Source organism: Puma concolor, chromosome B1 (assembly GCF_028749965.1).
Source record: "Puma concolor isolate L17-30 chromosome B1, mPumCon1.1.hap2, whole genome shotgun sequence".
Lineage (NCBI taxonomy): Eukaryota > Metazoa > Chordata > Mammalia > Carnivora > Felidae > Puma > Puma concolor.
Window position 1 is genome coordinate 93,213,046 of NC_141670.1, and position 18,911 is coordinate 93,231,956.

General features: G+C 36.3%; 1 long non-coding RNA gene across 1 annotated transcript; it reads left to right on the plus strand.

Annotated features, from left to right (window-relative positions):
* Positions 1–335: 335 nt before the first annotated feature.
* On the plus strand, positions 336–5,670 carry LOC147581762 (uncharacterized). Its single transcript, XR_015249748.1, has 3 exons — positions 336–733; positions 1,164–1,241; positions 5,461–5,670. It is a non-coding gene; the product is annotated as an uncharacterized LOC147581762 (long non-coding RNA).
* Positions 5,671–18,911: the final 13,241 nt, after the last annotated feature.

The window sequence follows — 18,911 nt, forward strand, 5'->3', positions numbered from 1 at the left end:
GGCAACCGAGCGCCGCTGGGCGCTGTAAGGCGCCCCGGATATCCCTGCGCCTCGCCCTGCCAAGTGCTTCGCTGCGGCGGCGCGCACGGGCTATTTTCTGCTTTTTGTGACATTTGGAGATCCCCTTCCCCGCCCCCATTATAGACCCGGGCAGCGATTCTTGCCCAGTTTGGGGCAAGACCGCTAGGTGAAAACGGCGGGGCTGCTGAGAACATGCGCAGGGGTGGGGGTGGGTAGGCGGGCAGGGGCTGAGCACATGCGGGGCCCGAGTCTGTGCCTCTGCGGTTATCAGCGAAGGCGCTCGCACACTGACGGCGCTCGCATCCATCCTCCCCCATGCCGGAGCTCAGGTCTGTGAAAGCCCCAGCGGAGTCCCGAACCCCCCACCCGGATCTCGAAGGATGCGCTTGACGAACTCTGAGGGCCCACTGCCGTGGCGCGGGGGCAAAGCAGAGCATGCATGCATCCACTTCTTGTGAAGTTAAAATACAGCGCGAACTCTTGTTAGAGAGTGGAATGAATGTCCATTCTCCGAGAAAAAAGATTTTTTAAAGCATGTTTTTATACTAATTAATGGGCTGTACGGGGGTTGTTTATTCACTAAAGCTGCCCCAGTTTAGTCGTCTTATGCCACAATATGGGACGATCCCTCGCGGCTTCCTGGTAATGAATGACCCGAGGGTAACACCAACACAACCTTCGAGAAAAGGCGGACCATTTCCCCAAGCCCGAGGTACGTTTTCATCTCTTCGTGATAGGGAATTAAGCAGAGCAAGTGTCCACGGGCGTGATTGCAGACGGAGGCATGCCTCTGTGAGTCCCGAGAGTGCGTGTCTACTGCCCTGCCCCCCCCCCATCCGCCACCACCCCCCCCTCCGCCCCGGGCTCTTTCATGGAGATGGGTCGTGCCTTTGAGCGGTTGGGAGGAAAGGATGCCAGCAAAAATGGCTAATCCTTTTTCAGCTGCAGTAAATTGACTACTGGCCATAGCCAAGAGAAAACCGCTGCAGTTAAAATGATTTTAGCATCACGTCTACTGCTGAGAATGGAATGGCAGTTTATAAAAACGACCTGTGGATCAATGAAAAGGAGATTATAGTATATCTGAATATTAATAACGGCATTGCATCTGTACTTTCCACCCTTCCCCCCTTTTTCTTTAGATCTGCAGGACTGAAATGAAATATTTTGAGCTCTTCTAGCTGACTCATCAGAATCCTGGAGCATTTTTTAAAATGACGGTAATTTTCTAATGTTTTCATTTATACATATGGAAACACTTGTGTGTGCGCGCGCGTGTGCACGCGTGTTTGCGTGTGAGAGACATGTGGCTGAATGACAATGCAGATCTGAAACTGTTTGGGGAAGAGGGTTTGTGTTTTCAAAACGTAGATGAAGTTTGGGCGGACTTGAGGCGTTCTCTGAGAGCCAAAGAGCTTCCAGAGGTGGAGATGAGAACGTGGAGAGATGGCCAGATTTGCCTGTAAATAATCACTACATCCACTGTAACACTTGAGCTGCTTTTTTTTTTTTTTTCTTTCTTTCTTTCTTTTTTTTTTTTTTTTTTTTTTTTTTGGAGCTGTTGTGTTTGAGCCGGGAACTCTCTCGCAAACGTGGGTTACAGGCGTCTCCTAGCGGCGAAAGCAGCATAGGGCAAGCCAGAGAATTTTGCTTTGGAGCTCCCATTCCGCAGGGTTCGCCTGTTGGGGGCTCTGCAGGATTTCTTGGGTCACAGAGGCCTGTGTCCGCGCAGGCGACGCCGGCCCGGGCCCTCTAGAGGTCTCGCCTCTCGAACTTCTAGTCTCTAAGGCTCCCCTGGACACTCAGGGTGACAGCGGGGTCTTCTGCTAGGGGGAACAGACCCGAGCCCGGCCTTGTCTTCCTTCTAGGTAGCTCCAGCCAAAGACAACTGCCAGAGCATTTTGTTCCGAACAAGATTCAGATACTGGCATTAATAGCCTTTTCCGCTTCTTTATCCTGGAACCATAAAACAGCCCCACCCCGTCACCCACAAAACAACAGCCTTTTAAAAATGCCTCTTAATTCCTTTTTCTTTTACGTGTCCTTCGGTGGACCCCAGAATTTAGTGAAGCCATTATTAAGTAAATAAGAGCCTCGGTGGTGGGGTTCACGACCTCTTTGAAGTGCGGAACATCGTGTAATAAACCGCATCCCTCTATCCCCCTTCCCCCATTACTGGACCCGGAAGGGAGCAGTGATACCTATGGAGCACCTCCCTACCCCTACCTCCAACACCTTCTCCAGGGGAGCCAACCGTCTGGGCTAAAACAAATTGCATCCTAAATCAGAGTGGGAAAGCAGTAATTATTATTTCGAGAGGTGTATCAAAATCAATTTTCATAAAAGTCCTGGTTGGTGTATGAGAGTGATAATGCACATTCGTGTGTTTCATTGGCCTCTAAGTGCAGCAGAAATTGGGGGGTGCAAAGGATCCCACAAATGCTTTTTATATACATAGTTAGAAACTTTGAAACTAGGTAACAGGGTTGCTTTCTTTCTTACCCTTTTGTGGAAAAAGCGGGAGGGAAACAAGTTTGTTAACCAGCGGTTGGATAAATGAGTGTTTGCAGTGATTTAACTTGACTTGAAAGCAATTTGTTTCTAAATCCTCTTATTATTGCAGTGTGCCCAGAGCTTTGAGAGAAGATTTTTTTTAAAGAAATGAAAGAAAAAAAATTTAAATTGTCAATAAGAAGTCTTTCAAACACCAGACCTGGCCAGGATTGAGGTAGATGGTTCCTGGCATTTGCCATTCGCAGCAAGGAGAGTGCAGAGAGCAATCACAAAGGACCTGGACTGCGTTGCATCTCTTATGGCTATGAAATAGGTTTATTTGTGGAAGTGCAACCTAACTTTAGAGGTGGAAAGTTTTGGAGCCAAAGCCAGGGACGCTGATATTTTTGTTCATCTAGTTATAGAGACAATGTTGACTAAGTTTCTAGAAAAGATTGATAGCATATTGTACACATTTAGGTAACTCCTTAGTTACTGTGTTGTAATGCTCTCAACTCAACAGAGAACAAACTAATACATATTTTGGGGACTGGGAATACTAGATATTCCATTAAAGCATTACTTGATATTCAAAGTAGAAATGTTCTTCTCCATTTTGTTTAACCTCGTTAATATTGGTACGGCTTCACATTTCAGTGTCTTTTCAGTTATCAGTCAGGGCCAGCATTTTGTTAAACTCTAAACAGTGAATTAAAAGCACTGATGAGCTGAAGCAGCCCTCTAATGCAAAATGACAAATTGCACTTAAGCAATACATGAAGAAGAAAATGATTTATGGATTTTTACAATGGTCTGAGCAAATGAAAGCAACATGAATTATACATCCTAATGCTCACGATATCATTTTCTAATAATACTGTTTCAGTTCAGATACTACACTCTCATCCTTTCTATAAGAGATATTGATCAATAAGAGGTCCAGGAATATTTTTAAATTAGGCAATGGTGTCCGATATGGGTTCCAGATAGATATTTTTTCCCCGAGTGTGGGTGGTGAACATTTAACATACTAACATTCTGGTCAGTTCCTTCACATACTGTATCACTGAGTGATAAATAGTCTTTGGGAAACTAATGTTTTGTTCCACACCTTCTTTCAGAATGCAAATAAATAGATCTAATTTAGAATGACAATCCTTATTATGTCATGACCTCTTTCTCTGAAAATCAAAGTGTGTAATCTCATCTTACCTTTTTCTGTCATTGCTTTGGATATTGAAAAATCTGATTTCTCAAAAATGTCTCTTATCTTCTTCATCTTTGTTTCATCCTATTTTTCCAGAACATTGTTTACTTCCTTAGTGTGTTAAAGACACACCTGAATTAGTAAAAAGGTCATATGCCTTAGTTTTATTTTGGCCTTAGTAGACAGAATAGTTCTTTTGGCCATCTTAAATTACAGGAAAAAAAAAATCAATCAGATAAAATTTTATGTGATGCTTGTTTTTTGAATCTGGAAAAAAAAAATCTAGTTACCTCTATGTTATGATGGGTGACTGCTCCCAGCACTTTTATTTAACCATTTGTGTCTTATGTAAGTATTTTAGCGTGTGGGTAGAATTTTAAGAGACGATAGTATCTTTGCTGTATTACACATTTAACCTCAGGAAACTTCTAATTACCCAGAGGCCTCTACAGTCACATTGTTAGGACTAATCTTAATTGTCCAGGTAGAAAAAGAAAAAGAAGAAGAAAAAAATGAATCACAGCTTCTGCTTTTGATAGCATTCATATCACTTACTGAAAGTTTCCTGAAATCAATGATATTATTAGGATTGTGAGTAAGAACTACAAGACATCACATTTAAAAAGCAAGCTGTTTTGCTAACATGAATGCCGTGTGGGTTTTACTGATGGGGTCCAGAGGTAGAAATGAAGGTTTGAACATTTAGATCGGTTCAGAACAATTTCAAAAATTAATTGCAAGCCCTGATTAAGTTTGTCTGAGTAAGAAAAAAGGTATCTAGAATTCTGTGTTTTTTCTTCACCAGTGTGTTTGCTTCTTATCTGACAGTGATACAGTCAGCATAATGCTAGTGTTTATTTGGCAAGTATAAATTGTTTTCTTAAGGGGAAGCCCCTTGAGTTTATAAATACAGAATGAGATTATCCAAATTTTGATAATCCACAAGCATCCATATTGATAATCCACAAACCACAGCATTATTTTCTGAAGAGTTTGAAAATGTTATTGGAGACAGTCACCATGCAAAGAATATCAAACATAACTTGAGAATTATGTTAGTAATTAGTAATTGGAATTATAATAGTAAACAGAACAAATAGATACTTCAATGAAAAAATTATCTATCTCAGTTTGACTGGCTAGTTAGTATAATTTTTTGTGTTAGAAACTTGATTTTCATGATGCCTCATTTAAATGGGCCTGGGAACACTATACTGTAATATTCTTTATTTTATTACAGTTTTGATTTTTTTTAAGTGAAACTGGATAATTAACTTTAAAGAGCCAATGTATTCCAAACATTCTTACGTAAGTTAGCATAACCTCCCATATCTAAAGGTATTATCATTTCAATATCATAGGTAAAGATAGTAAGGATGTTCAGAATTTAAGTAACTCACCAAATCAATACAAAACTCAAATCCAGACCTCTTGATGCTAATGTTGAAGCTCATCTTTCTACAACACGATGTTTCTCTAGTTCGAGTTAGATTTACTTAAAAAGTAAAAAAAAAAAAAAAAAAAAAAAAAAAAGAACTAATTTAGAAGTGGGGTTCATTCAGATTTTGTACTGACAAGAATACAGCTTTCATCATAGTCAAATGGCTAGTACATCATTGAGTTGAGCCATGGAAATGTATTTAAGGAGGTGTTTTGTGTGTGTGCATGTGGGGCGGGGGCACAGGGCATTGTCAGGAAACCGAAACTTGAATATGTTTCGTTTTTTTTTTTTTTACTAGAGTGAATAGACTATAAGCAGCCATCTCTTTCTCATGCAGTCCAGCCTGAAATGGAAATTGTAGGTTTTAATGATTGAAAATGGAAATTGATAGAACACACGTGCCCAAGAGAAATGCATCTCCGGTTCCTTCAGTCCTGAAAGATAGGATGTTGATCAGCGGTCCCAGAAGCATTGCCTTGATTTCTCAGAGTTTGTTAAAAGCTGGGGGGGGGGGGGGGGGGGGAGGGGGGAGTGTAATCACTTTATACAGTGCAAATATCTGTGTTTATTTTGTATATATTTCTGGTCTTTAAAAGGGAAATTCTGTTTCAACTATCATTTGATACTAACTTCTTCAATGTTGCTCAGAAAAGATTGTTTTAATTTGAAATTTCAAAGTTAAACAAATTTATTTGACCATCTTGTGCCGGCAGAAAATGGAAAGAAACAACTTTAAAATGCTCTTCAACGCAGAAAGAAATAATCAAAGGAAGATGATTTGGAATCTTACATACCTACTGCAAGTAAAATATGTATTATTATTTTGATAATAAGTACTGACAGAGGAACAATATTGCGTTTCTTTTAGAAGGGTACTTGGTAATTCAGGGTATGTGTATTGGATGCCCTACAGGGTAGGTTCTATATGTGACTCATTTCTAAAGGCACCCAACTATGGCAGACAATGATACAGTAAATTATGAAGAACATAAACTTGAGAATTAAGCCAAATTGGGCTCAAATCCCTGCTTCTCAAAATATGTGAACTTGGGCACACTACTTAACTTCTTTGAAACTCTGTCAAAGTGTGTCAAACATGCTGAACATCTGTTAAAATATGATGATATATTGACCTTGTTGAGTCATTGTGAGGCTTACCTGAAATGTTATATGTAAAATTCTTGGCCTGTAGTAGACTCTCAGTCAGTGTTAAATATTTTGATAGCCAGATGTTTTGAATGAGGTATCCTGAAATAAGATAATTATGGAGAATAATTGGCATTGATTTTCCTAGTGGTTTTATTTCCTTCATGAAACACAAACTAAAGAATTTACTTTGAGGTGCAAAAACAGTTTAACATTGTTCCTATTTTACGGAAATTATAATATAATTTTGAAGAATTGGATGCAAATAATGAATGAAGAAGACTAAACTAACAAAATTTTAATTAGGCACCAAGACATAAAAATCAATAATGACCTTTATTTCATGATCATGTTTTATATTGAAACTTTTATTTACTTTTTTCCAGATAAGTTTACATTTTCTATAAGCTTTAATTTATATGATAATACTATATGTAGATAGATTTTTAAAATCATCTTGATAAGAACATGGCTCTTTCGTTGCAAAAATATTTTTCTTCTATATTCGTCGCAATTTTAGGATTAAAGTACTCTTATTTGATAGATTCGCTTATCTTTCTTCCAGTTCCTTGATGTAAAGCCTTAATACCTTCTACTCTATCCATGCCGTTGAGTACTAGAATTCTCAAAATTAAAAACAAATTAGTGAAAATCAGTGACTGAAAATAGAATGAGTTTATTAGAATGACCAATTCTGAGTGTCAAGCCTCAATTGTATTTAACTTTCTCTTTAGCATTCTCCTCCTTGCAATTTCTCTGCCTAGTTTTGCTGTTAGTATTCTCTTCAGTAGCTTCTTATAAGTTTAGAAGCAAAAGCATGCACTGGTGCTGTTATGATAGGAGCACAGCCATAGGAATACTGAAATAATAGGAAAAAAAAATGTAGGGGGAGCCTGGGTGGCTCAGTCGGTTAAACATCTGGCTTGGGCTCAGGTCATGATCCCGCGGTTGGTGGGTTTGAGCCCCGCATTGAGCTGTGTGTGCTGACAGGTCAGAGCCTGGAGCCTGCTTCAGATTCTGTGTCTCCCTCTCTCTCTCTGCCCCTCCCCTGCTCACGTTCTATCTCTGTCTCTCTCTCAAAAATAAACATTAAAAAAAATTAAAAAAGCAAAAAATTTAAATCATGGGTATATTTTTTTAAGGATTCACGCTCAATGTGATAAATAAAGAATATACATTAACAGGTCTGAACACTGAACAGTATGAAAATAAACCTGTTAAAACATATAATGACTATAAATGTTGAGTGCACGGAGAATAAAGAAAAGACTAGAATAACACCAATTAGGTAAGCAAAAATTTCTAGAAAAGGGCAGTTTTGTTACTGTTTTAAAGACAACAGTGATATGGGTTAGTAGAAAGACCTATCTGAAGTGAGAAGGACTTGCACAGTGAGGAAGTGAAGGCAGTGACAGCATAAAGCTTTTCTTACAGAGATCATCAAACAGCAAATTAATCTTTTCAATTACGGGCAACATCCTGGCTTTGGACTCAGTTTATCCTGGCTTTGGACTCAATCTCATTGGAGATTGGCTTAAATCTCCAATGTCAGGAGGCCTTAATTTTATTTCATTAGATTTTCCCCTCCCCATCACCACGTGCAAGAACTTGACCAAATTTAAGGTCAGCAGAGAAGGGTGAGATCCTCATTCAGCATTCATACCTGAATAATGCTTTGGGTAAGATTTGGGCCAATAGCCAACTTTAGCCTTAGAATTATGATAAAACCTAATATTATTGCTTGTTCATTAGCATATATATTTGAGGACCTTGGCCGCTGTTGCTAATCTAATGATGAAGTGCTGATTGCTGATTTTCGCCAACCATTTTTTAACCTTGCCTAGTCAGACTACCTAAGTATCGAATTTACCAAGAACATATTGTCATTCTGCTGAACAGGATAAGAGAGAGTACTGTTTAAGCCCAAGGAACCTAACAAACGTTCAGCTGAATGGTCACATTTTTGATGAAATTGTTGGCTGCATAACCAGTACTTAATAAAGATGTGCTGGCTAAACACATGAATGCTTGACCTTTTCACTTTCTGCTATTATTCATTTTAAAAGATATTTCTAAGATACTTCACTCAATTCCACAATATATGTTTTTAATAATCTGTATTTGAAAAAGGTCTTTTCAAGTAGATTATTGCTAAGAAACCTAATACAGAAAGCCCATGGTACGAGTGTGTTAAAAACACTTTATCTCTTACTTTCCACTAACGAAATGCATGTCTTCTCTCTCCAATTGCTATCATTATGATTTTCTTTGTTGTCTAATGTTAATCTTATTTTCTATTTACTGCATTGACTGTATGAATATGAATAGAGTAAGCAAAAAAGCCAATATTCTGGATTGTTTTATTTCTTTTATAAGGTCATGATGATAAGGTAAGAAGGAGTCCTCCGTGATTAGAATGTTAGATGTTAAGGGTAAACAGAGAGGGAGATGGGAGAACATTTGCTGCCTTAGGTAGAATCGGGAGATACTATAATTTAGAAGAGTATTTCAGGGTTAATTTAAAAAGAAATGTTGATTAACTTTGTGGACTCAAAGCAATATACTGAATTTCAAGCCAGAGGGGACACTGTCTTGCTCCTAGCTTCTCATTTCTTCAATCTCCTGAAATGGAATTATGTCACTTCAAAAAAAAAAAAAAGGCTATTAGTTGCATATATATATATATATATATATATATATATATATATATATATATGCATTTCCATATTCCCCAGCTTCTTCATTCCATATTTGACACTTATATTATGGTTTAGATATTATGGAGTTTGGATATAATTCTGTAATTAGGCTCACAACTATTTTGCACATGCAAGATTAAGAGTAATCCTGTGAGGTTTTTCACAGGCTAATAAAGTCAGGATTAGTTGACCAGAGTGAAAGGATTTAAGTATAAAGGTAAAGTACACACGGTAGGAAAAAAAAAAAAAAAAAAAAAAAGGTATAGTAGTTAAAACTATGTTTTTTGGTATAAGAAAATAAAAACATATCAGTGAAACAGGGCAGATGACACAACTTCAGGTGATGTAGAAGTTTGCTTGGTTTAAAATGGAGAAATTTTGTGTCTGTTGTGAAAAGAAAGGTTTAGTTTTTCATCTTTCATGATATACAAAGATGAATTCCCACTGGATCTGAGCATTAATTAAAAAAATATAAAACCATGGGCTAACTAGATCTATGATAGCATCTGTGGAAAAAAAAAAAGGAGGTAAATGGAGGAAAGTGCAAATACCAGAAATTTAGTTTATTCAGGAATAGCAGAAGAATTGCACAGGGAAGGCAAAAGGTAGGAACCTTTTGAAAAGTCTGAGCGCCTGGGGAGGCTGCATTTATCTGGGAGGAGCCCAGAGAGCAGGGAGTCCAGCCAGAGTCCAAGCAGTGAGTTTATTGGCTTAAGGGGGTGGGGGGGGGGGGGATAGATTCTTTGCAGATATTCCTTGGCTGGAAGAGAAGTTTCGGTCTTCTGTAAATAGGGGATTTACGGGGGCAGCCTTCTAGTTCTTCAGTTGTGTGTCCCTTAGAGTGCATGGGTGAGATGCTCTGTTTCAGATGCTCTGTTTCAGAGGCTCCATTGGTGCTTTCAACTGGAATCCTTTCACACGTGGAACATTTACATCACTCCAGGTTCTTGTTACAGGGCTTACCATTGTGCTGTTCAGGTCCACTCCTGAAGGCAAGTAAGAGAATTTCCCAAACAAATATGTGAGAGACAGCAGAAACTTTGCTCTTCCCACGAAGTGAGGCACTCAAATGGTGAGCAGGAGCCCTCTCCTGAGACCTGCTCATTCACTCCTAGGAGCCCCTGTTGACTGAAACCACTGATGGTGGCAACAGATGGAGGTTCTGGAAGGGGAAATATATGTTGTAATTATATGGACCTCTCTTAATTGCAGTATGAGGTGTTTTGTTTTTTTTTTTAAGTTTGTTTATTTATCTATTTAGAAAGAGAGCTAGCATGTGCACACCCAGAGAGAGGAGGGAGAGGCTCAGTCAGCGCAGAGCCCCACATGGGACCTCAACTCATGAACCCTGGGATCATGACCTGAGCAGAGATCAACAGTCTGCCTTTAACTGACTGAACCAAGTGCCCCTACATGGTGAGTTCCTTTTGACATTGATGTGGGAAGACGGGAATTAAGATTGTTACCCTTTCAATAATTTCCTCATTAACAGTATTTTAAAACTTCCCAATTTTTAGTGTTGATATCCCAGAAACCCTAAGAGGCTTGTTTCAGTTAGAAAGTCCTGAGATAATAACCCGTTTTTCACATTCCGAGTGGAGAGTATTTCTAACCTGCATAAAGAGCTTTGACAATGCCTTCTGATTGGAAAACTAAGTTACTAGTTGTTTTATGGTTCTTACTGAAATTCATATTAATATTTGTCTAAAAGGTTTTTGGCTTTTCAGTTATTTATGTTTTAGTATAGCATTCCTTATTTGAGTAACTATTTTTCTAGAATTAAATGTATAAAATAATATTTATCTCTGAAAGGCAAAAAAAATGAGTAAATATCAACCAAGAGCATGTGATTTATTTATCTTAAAAATCTATTGATCTTCGTCATAATTCTTTTTAATAGCACACCCAAATTAATCTGGGATGGGAAAATTCATTTACAATTTTAAAATAAATGCCCGTTTAAAAAATTCCCTTCTTCCTCACCCTTAAAATTAGTAGTTTGGATTTAGCTGGTTTTCTCATAATTTATGTAACATTTTTATGTTTAAAATAAGGACATGCACGAGAGCATGAGATCTGATTCATAGATTGGAGAGTCTAACAAGAACAATTTATTTCTGTGCACTTACATTTTATATATGAAGAATTTTAGGTGTAAAGGCAGCAATGTTACTGACTTTATAGTTTTATTCCAATTTTAATAATTGTGGGTAAAATGGATTAAAAAGTAAAGGTCACAGCATTTAAGAATATCTTTTTAATATGGTGCTGTTCTCTTAAATTGCTGATGATCACACAGTCCCTGCTGATTTATATTGTGTTCAGCAACATTTGCAAATTTTCTTTTTTTTTTTTTTTTTTTTTTTTTTTTATCTGAGAAGAATGTGTTATATTTCAGTGAATTATAGGTGGCAGTATACACAGCTAAATTCCATGTTTTATTGCAGGTAGATAGAAGATATCTCAGTTGGTTAGCAATTTCATATTTAAGCTTATTGCAATTTTAACTCCCATTCTAAACTCCCCCTTCCTCTTTGTTATTAATATAAGAACATCAAATAAACTCTCACAAATAAGAGAATGCTCTTGGAAAGTATTGTAAATCTCAGGTTTATTCTGACAGATACAAAGTATTTTTTGTAATGTTATTAAAGATACGTTACAAAGAGTGTAATAGTCACTGACCAGTTGACTTAATATTAACATCAGAATTTTAAAGCTTAAAGCCTTCTTAGAATTACATATCAAGCCAGTGACAAGAGAATTTTTTATTCTGTCTCTACCTCTTCTGTTTTAAAAGTTACAAGCAAATGTGTTTTGACTGCTAAGTTGTAAAAATTCAATACTTTCTTGATTTACTATCTTGAGGTGTGATATCTATCTTTGAGAATAAGTACAAAATTGCTATTCTTTATGCCTCATATCCACTCCAAAAGCATTATATCCATGAGTATAATAAAATTATACATGATATAGAGAAAGAGAAAACTTTAAATTGATGATCAATAGCCAGAGTGTGTCGTCTCATGGAGAATAAGAACCTTAGGCAGTAAAGTGGTCTATTGACACCATGCCTTCCAGAACTTTTCACAAGTGAATCCAGAGGTTTTAGGAAGGTTACTGAGAGACACGTGGGGTTGGAAGATGGGGCAGAGAGAGTGGAGGTGAGAGCCAAAGAGGCAAGCAGGTCAAACTCTGGTGCCCTGCAATTTTCCTGTTGTTTTGTTTTACCTATTGAACTTTGTAAACTAACCTCTTTCCCTTCTAAACTAAAATCATCTTATCTAATTCAAAATCCTCATGTTTAGAGCAGGTAATTGAGAATGCAGTAGATTCAGACACTTGCTAAGGGTCAAGTCAATAATTAGCAGTGTAGGGCTGACATTATGAATACTAACCACTGTACTGCTAACCAAGTAAGCGGTATTTACTTTGTATATGTGTTTTCTCCAGAGTCTTTTTTTTTTTTTTTTACGTTCATTTATTTATTTTGAGAGAGAGACAGAGAAAGAGGGAGAGAGAATCCCAAGCAGGTCTGGATCCCAGGAATTGCAAGAACATGACCTGAGTCCAATGCTTAAGCGACTGAGCCACCCACACGCCCCTCCAGTGTGGCTTTTTATGTCTGTTTGCTGACTTGCTTTGTTTGTCACTTTGCCACCATAACTTGTTTATTCATTTTAATGCAGCCAATTACTTTGCAAATTTTGGCCTATATAGTAGCTTGTAACTTTCAAATAGATATGCTTGCTTGCAAATGTTCATGTTAATGCTGGGCAATTGTTTTAGGATCATTTGGTTCTCTCAAGCTGATATTTAAGCATTATTAATTCTAATAAGAAATAAGTAGACTTAGAGAAATTCAGAGAGAAACTGTTCATTTTTTTTTCTCTTTCAAGGTCAGTAAGATAAGTTCTCAAAACCTGAATGTTTCTTAAGTACTTGCCAACGGATTTTATTGTTTTTTGATAAGATGTAGTTCTCTATCATTTGGAAGTATGAATATCCTTAAGCATTTGGAGTTTAAAATAGGCATAAACCTGTAGAAACACAAGAAGACATCAGCTAATAAAAACGTTGAAAAACAAAAATTTAAAAAAAAATAAAAAAAAAAAAAAGAAGACATCAGCTAAATGTATTGAGCTAAGTTCATTTGAAAAATAAATTGAAGCCATGAAAATGTTGGGAGACCAACCCCAAATCTCCTGTTTGGGTCAGAGAAATGCAATAGGCCCCAGGTTGTAGCCTCTTTATTTTTAAATAATTTACTCTTGAATAGCTTTTGAATCAAATAGCATGTTAAGAATGGGCATCTTTTCACCTGAAAGAAATATGCTTGGAGCTACCGTATTCCTATGGAGTATGTCTAAGAATTTTTCCATTGTTATATTAGTTGTGATCTTAATCTTTCCCACTACTGATGCATATGTTTAATAAAAAGGTAAACAAACATCAATGGATATTGCAGTATGAGTGCAGCTGACTTATTTTGCATGTGTGGTTAGAGCGTAGGAAAAAATCATTTATTTAGGTTGTGCTTGCGTGGTCCTATGTGATAATCCGGATTTCAAGTTTATGAACTCAAGTTTATTAAATATAGCCCCCCCCCCAGTAGTTAATAACTTGTAATGCTTCATGTAACTTCAACTTGAAATTAAAAAAAATGGGAAGAAATTTTGGTTGACTAATTCATTTATTTATTCAGGAAATACATATTCAACATCTGTGCCAAGCAAGGTGTTTAGGATACAATAGCGAACAAAACAGACAAATGTTCTTGTCTTCATTTAAGTGTGTGTAAGTACAGACAACAACAAATGAACGTATTAAATAAATAAGTCATCTAGCTTTTCAGAAGGTGAAAAGTGCTATGGAGAATAGGCAACGTTGAATAGGTTAAGAGGATCTTTTAATTTAAATTTAGTACCTCTGAAATTTGTGAGGGTTATGGAATTCAGAGATGAAATACAGAGGGTTATTAGTAAATGACTATGGTTGTTTTGCCATGGGAAGAGAAAACAAACACAACTTAAGCTGTTCTTTTTAAAGATTTCCTTCAGGAGTTGCTTTAAAGTAGATTTCTCATTAGCCATTAAATTGAATGTTTTCCCACTAGGCAATTTGCCCCAAACACTAAATTAGTGGAGACCCACTAAAATAACTTTGTCATTCTAATAGCAATAAGGCTTTTAAAGTAAAGGTGTAAAGGGAAGTCTGGATATAGAGTAGGTTCCTTTTTTCTTTTTTTTTTTTTTTCTCTTGGCAGAAACATAAGGTAGGATTTAAGAACATGTCAGTGGAGGCAAAACTGTGGTTTAAGATGTTGAGTCCCCAGCAGGAGACATTTGAAGAATTTCTTGGTTACATTAACAAAACCCTTATCTTCCATGGGGAATAGCTAAACAATAATAAAAATACAGGCAAAAAAGAAAATGTAGTTATTGTCACTTGAGCAAGTAAGTTTCACATGAACACTGATGACAAAAAGCTTTGTCAAAGTTGACTGCTCTAAGAGTCCACCTTCATTGCCCTTTGCAAAAATACCATTCTTACACAAGCAGTGGTCTTAGAACAAGTAATGTCTTCTGTGAATGCAAAATCAGTGATTACAAAATGCTCACTCTTGTTTTATCCTCTGAAAGATTTTCTCCTGCTTAATTTTCCTAGTTTTATTTTAGAAGAATGTGTATCTCCCAAGCTTATTTATTTTCTGCTAATGTCATATATTTATTTACTCACTTGTTTAAAAATGTGCAATGAAGTCTTCTATGTTTGGGACATTGTGCTACAAGTGCATACAAAACCTTTTTCTGGTTAAAGAAATTCCTGTGAAAGGTGGTAGGTGATATGCCTAGTCTGAGTGCCTGATTTAAGAGCCATTGGTTAGTACTTTCTAGTTTACAGCTGTATGACATACAGCTGTGAGTCAACCATTTGATGGCAGGGAAGATGTGCACAGAAGTATCACTAGATTTGGAAGCAGAGAACCAGAAATCTGGGTGAATTCAAGTAAGTGCTACATATGTGATGGTGTACACAATGAAGACAAAGAGAAAAAGTTAAATGTTGTTTAATAAGAATAAGAGACATTTTTAATACATTTCAAAATGATTTCAATACAGTGGCCCACATTTATAGAAAGTTAATAACAAATTACATTAATGATAATGATCCTTTATATATTTAAGAAGTTTATGAAGTCCTTGATTAGCTATTTTTTTTTTTTAAAATGTTTAATTATTTATTTTGATAGAGAGAGAGAAAGAGAGGGAGAGAGAGGAGAGAGACAATACCAAGCAGGTTCCATGCTGCCAGTGCAGAGCCTGACACAGGGCTCAAACTCATGAACCGTGAGATCATGACCTGAGCTGAAAAGTCAGACACTTAACTGACTGAACCACCAGGAGCCCCTTTGATTAGCTATTTTTCCAGTTCTTTTGTAAAGAAAATTATTTTGTGTGGATTATTTTATTTTTATAATTTGATGAATAAATTACGCCATTATAGATTGCATTTAATCTATTTTTTGAAAAAGATGTTCCATAAATATTTAGCTTAGTGATTTGCCATACCTGTTTTGCTGCAAACCTATTATTCTATAAAGACTCTCCTATATTTTATGGATTTACAGTGCAATTAGTGAATGTATTTATAACCCTAAATGTTAAAAGAATCATGTTTAGATCATTCTTTCATTTACATACAAGGAGCTCAGTCCAGTATACCATATCTTATACATACTAACTTGTGGATATCTTGTTTCCAACAATTTCATCATGTGAAATTGGAAATGTGCACTTTAGTTTCTATAGAATGACTGTTACATTTCACATAGTATCTTTCTGTGAGAAATGTGAGTAATTAAGAAGCATGAAGCTTCCTATTTAATTAGCCTACTTGTATCCACAGAAGAATGTTTAGTTGTAAAAAGTCAGAGGGAGCTTGCCTTTAGTTAATTGAATCAGGGGATGTTTTACCTTTTACATTTCCCCCCATTCATTTTATTTAGTTTTATTCACTCTAAATGACTCACTGAAAAATTCCAGACTGTATACTTTTGTCTCAGTAATATTTTGTTGAAGGCTCTCTATGGTCAAATCTAGGGTCAATCTCAATCATATTTTGTGACCAAAAAGGCATGAATATGTTTTTATGATAAAGAAGTATTCAAATATGAAAATAGAGTTCATCGATCTTTAAGAGTAAGGGATTTAATGTTTTGACATCTAATGAATAGTTCAGAATGCAGTTTGATTGCTGCTTAATCTTTCTTTCGAGTGGATATTGCTAAACCACAGGTGTGGAGAACTTGGCTTACATATAGATCCTTCTATCCCCAGATAATTGTAGTATTTACGGAGATGAACTTTATCTGTTTCAGCTTAATATTTCTTTGAAAGGGCAGTCCTAATTTAGAAGCAAGTGAATCTAAAGGCATCATGCTTTTAATTACTTTTTAAAAAGAACCTGATTCTTTCCCCTTTGAATACCCTAAATTAGATTAAACTTTTCGGGGAGAAACAAAGCACAGGGAGTTGTCAGTAGAAAAGTGTTTTGAAGCCAAATATAAGTTACCACTCCTTTTACGGAATGAAGGAAACTAAGGAAAACAGCAGCTGCCACTTCAGCTCAGTAACTCCAGTAGCTCCGAGTGAAACCACTTGGAGACTGCTGAGTAGAAATAGTTTAAAGGTCTATTGTAAAAAACAATAATTTTATGCATTAATTAGACTTGTCAGAAACCGCTTTGATTTTGCCAAAGTGAATAACCTTTTATTCCCTGGTTATAGTGAAGTCCTTAAGCTCATTTGATTTCCTGTGCCCCACTCGATTTCACTTTAAGGTTTCACTTTTGCAAATGCATTATACCAGGCCAATCTCATTAATGTTTTCATTTCCCTCTCGCTTTAATAAAAAAGCAAAGAATAACTTTTCTTAAAATGAACATAAGACGGGGTGGGGGGGTGTAAATTGCAGAATTGAAGGCAGGAGTAATAGAGTGAGTAGCATTTTGTTTGCGTGTTTCCTACCTCAACCTCAGACAGATGATGAAGACTGGTTCCTTTTTTCTTAGGAGTGATTTTTTTATGTTGCACCATATTGGATTTTTATGGAGATTGTTTTCAGTTTTGCTACTTTTTAGTTGAGGTTGATTCAAAGGCAGAATTTATGCCAGCATTTGGGATTTTGCTGTCTAGCATCTATCATATGTTAATTCACATTCGATTACTGTAGAATTTCTGAAAATTTCAGTGTAGTATTGGACTTTTTTGATACAGTGGAAAAGAGTACGCTAAACAAATAAATAGCGTAAAAAATTACATAGGAAAAGTATACATACTTGGAGATCAAGCAGTTTTCAAAGTTTTAAATATAGCTGAAAATTTTCAAAGCATTATTTTTCAATCATTTTGACATGACAGTTTCAACTTGCTTATTAATTATAGTATTGATGTTCCTAAGAAACATTGCCTTGTTTTAGGTTTTAACATATTTCAAGTTACAGTTTCTTAAAAATAACTAATTTTTAATTTAAGTTTTTTAATGTTTCTTTTTTTCTTTATTTATTTTGAGAGAGAGAGAGAGAGAAGTGAGCAGGGGAGGGGAAGAGAGGGAGACTGAGAATTCCAAGCAGCCTCTGTGCTGTCAGCACAGAACCCGAAGTGGGGCTCGATCCCAGGAACCATGAGATCATGACCTGAGTCAAAATCAAGATTTGTATACATTTTAACTAAATAGTTCAGTGTATAAAATACAGAGATCTTCTGTTCCCACCCTCCCCGTCTCCCCATCCAAAGTACCCAGTCACTGAAGGCAAGTATTTGAACGTTAAAAGCTTTTTTTTTGATAGTTTTAGTTACGTATCTAAACGTCTCATTGATATTTAGATTTCTTGACCTCTCAATTTTAGGCTGCTTCTAGCTATTAATGTCCCAGAGTAGAAGCTCTTTTAACAATCTGGGTATACATATAAAAACACGCTCCTACGGCTTCCATTATCCCACTAGAGTCTTATTATAATTTTTGGTTAAAACATTACTTGGTGTTTACATTATTACAAGTATGTAAATGTTTTTATATCTGAGTTAAATGCCATACACTAGGAAAATAATTGCTTTCTTCTGCAACTGTTTTTTTTTTTTTTTTTCTGGAGTTGATGATAAATTATGTCTTTAATTTGTATGTACCTATGATTCCAAATTCTCCAGATACACTATGAAATTCTCTCAGTACATACACATCAGATAATCTTCTAGATTTTTTTTTTTTTTCACTGCCAGCTTCTTATTTTATTCTGCAGCTTCTGAGCTGTAGGTCAGTGATACCGCTATCAATCCAGGACTTCCCTCACCATCATCCCAATATTTCCTGTGTGTAGCTCTTGTGTTCGGTTTATTTTTATTCTCCTTCCGGGTTATCACTTAATTTTAGGTGAATATGTTCTCCAGAAACATATGAGAAAGGGATCTTGGGAGTTAACATTTTTGAGAGCCTACAATTCTAAAAAGCATTATGGAACACTGTATTTGACTGAAAATATAATTCTAGTTTAAAAATGTATATTTTTCCAAATGTTGAAGATTCCATTTCTTCCCCCTTCCAGAGTTGCTCTTGAAAAATCTTACTGACATTCTGATTCTAAATCTAGCTCTTTGTGATGGGGCCTATTGTGCTTATTTATGTCTCCAGAAGATTTTGGGATTTTCTCTTTATCTTTGGTATTCTGACATTTTAAGATGATACAACCTGTGTGTTGCTCCACACAAAATTCGACATTTCATTGGGCTCAGGACTCACTAGACCATTTTGCATTGTAAAATGTGTGTGTGTGTGTGTGTGCTTAAAAATACATATATTTATATATATTCATACATATATATATATATATTTATACACACACATA